Source organism: Apium graveolens, chromosome 7 (genome assembly GCF_009905375.1).
Source record: "Apium graveolens cultivar Ventura chromosome 7, ASM990537v1, whole genome shotgun sequence".
Classification (NCBI taxonomy): domain Eukaryota; kingdom Viridiplantae; phylum Streptophyta; class Magnoliopsida; order Apiales; family Apiaceae; genus Apium; species Apium graveolens.
This window is the reverse complement of record NC_133653.1, coordinates 166,612,671-166,614,655: the sequence shown is the minus strand read 5'-3', so window position 1 is coordinate 166,614,655 and position 1,985 is coordinate 166,612,671. Positions and strand designations below refer to the sequence as shown.

Below are 1,985 nucleotides of genomic sequence, written 5' to 3'. Positions count from 1 at the left end.
CACTCCTCATTATCAGTAGGAAATTTCATAGCATTGAACATATTAAAAGTAACATCCTGATCCAGAACTCGCATTGTGAGCTCATTCTTCTGCACATCTATCAAGGTTCGGCCAGTTGCCAAGAAAGGTCTTCCCAAGATTATGGTAATCTTCTTATCCTCCTCGAAATCAAGAATTACAAAATCAGCAGGGAAGATGAGTTTATCAACCTTGACCAAGACATCCTCCACAATACCTCGTGGATATGTAATAGAACGGTCAGCTAGCTGCAAGGTCATATAAGTCGGTTTGGGATCAGGTAAGTCCATCTGCTTGAAAATTGATAAATGCATCATATTGATGCTAGCTCCCAAGTCACATAAGCATCTGTCAAAAGGCAGTTTTCCAATAGTACACGGAATAGTGAAACTTCCTGGGTCTTTAAGCTTCGGAGGCAACTTCTGTTGCAGCACATCACTGCATTACTCCATGAGAGCGACAATCTCTAAATAATCTAGCTTCTCTTTCCGAGAGAGAATACCTTTCATAAACTCATAACTAGGCATCTGCTCAAGAGCCTCAGCGAAAGGTACGTTGATATAAATTTTCTTGAACACCGCCAGAAACTTCTTAAATTGCTTGTCCAGCTTCTTCTTCTGCAGCCGCTTAGGAAAAGGCGGTGGAGGATATATTTGTTTCTCCCCTGTATTACCCTCAGGAGGAGTGTGCTTAACAGTAGTCTTACTTGGTTCCACTTCTTCATCCTACTGCTCTACTTCTTTCTCAGCCTCGACTCCTTCAGTTAACTCTTGAGTTAGTTCGGGATTCGAAACCTTTCCAGAACTCAAAATGATTGCCTTTACCTGCTCCTTAGCTTCCCTATTTCCTGGCACTTCGGTGTCATTGGGTAGTGTACCAGGCTAACGATTTAGCAAGGCATTGGCAATTTGCCCCATTTGATTTTCCAAGGTCTTGATAGAAACAACTTGACTTTTGCACATAAGCTTCAACTCCTCTAATTAAGATTTTTCATTAGCTTGTTGCTGCTGGAGTTGTTGTCTTGGTGCATACTGCAGTTGCTAAAAACTAGGGAGTTGTAATTCTTAGATGGATACTGTTGATAAGGCTGTTGAACCGCATTCTGAGTGTTGCTCCAACTGAAATTAGGATGATTACGGTTGTTAGGATGATAGGTGGTTGGCACTGGTTGCTGCGATCGCTGGAAGTTGCTCACAAATTGAGCTGATTCACTAGAAATTATGCACTGATTAGTCTTATGGGCACCAGCACATAGCTCATAGACACTGGTGATTTGATTAACTCCATTATTAGTCAAAGTGTCCACTTTCATCGTCAAAGCCTTAAGTTGGGTAGCGATAGCAGTTGTTGCGTCCAACTCCAGAATTCCTGCTACCTTTCCCTGAGTCAGTCTCTGGGAAGGATTCCGGTACTCATTAGCAGCCATCAGTTCAATAAGTTCATAAGCTTCATCGTAGCTTTTAGCCCACAAGGCTCCTCCTGATGCTGCATCAAGCATGGGTCTAGAATTAGCACCCAATCCATTGTAGAAACAGTTGATAATCATCCCATCAGGCATGCCATGGTGTGGTCACTTCCTTAGCATCTCCTTATATCGATCCCAAGCCTCACACATAGATTCTCCTATTTGCTGAGCAAACTGAGTAAGAGCATTCTTGATTGCAGCAGTCTTCACCATAGGGAAGAATTTAGTGAGAAACTTTTGAGCAAGATCTTCCCAAGTGGTGATTAACCCTGCTGGTAGAGAATGTAACCAACATTTATCCTTGTCCCTTAGAGAGAATGGGAAGAGTCATAGCTTGATAGCATCTTCATTCATATAATTGAACTTGAAAGTGTCACAGATCTCGATGAAATCCCTGATGTGCATGTTGGGGTCTTCAGTAGGAGAACCCCTAAACTGAACTGAAATCTATATCATCTGAATCGTGCTTGACTTAATCTCAAAAGTGTTAGCCCTAATGGAT

General features: G+C 42.1%; 1 non-coding gene across 1 annotated transcript; it reads left to right on the top strand.

The window, feature by feature from the left end:
• The first annotated feature begins 1,574 nt into the window (after positions 1–1,574).
• Positions 1,575–1,681, top strand: LOC141676279 (small nucleolar RNA R71). Its single transcript, XR_012556877.1, has one exon. It is a non-coding gene; the product is annotated as a small nucleolar RNA R71 (small nucleolar RNA).
• The last annotated feature ends 304 nt before the right edge of the window (positions 1,682–1,985 follow it).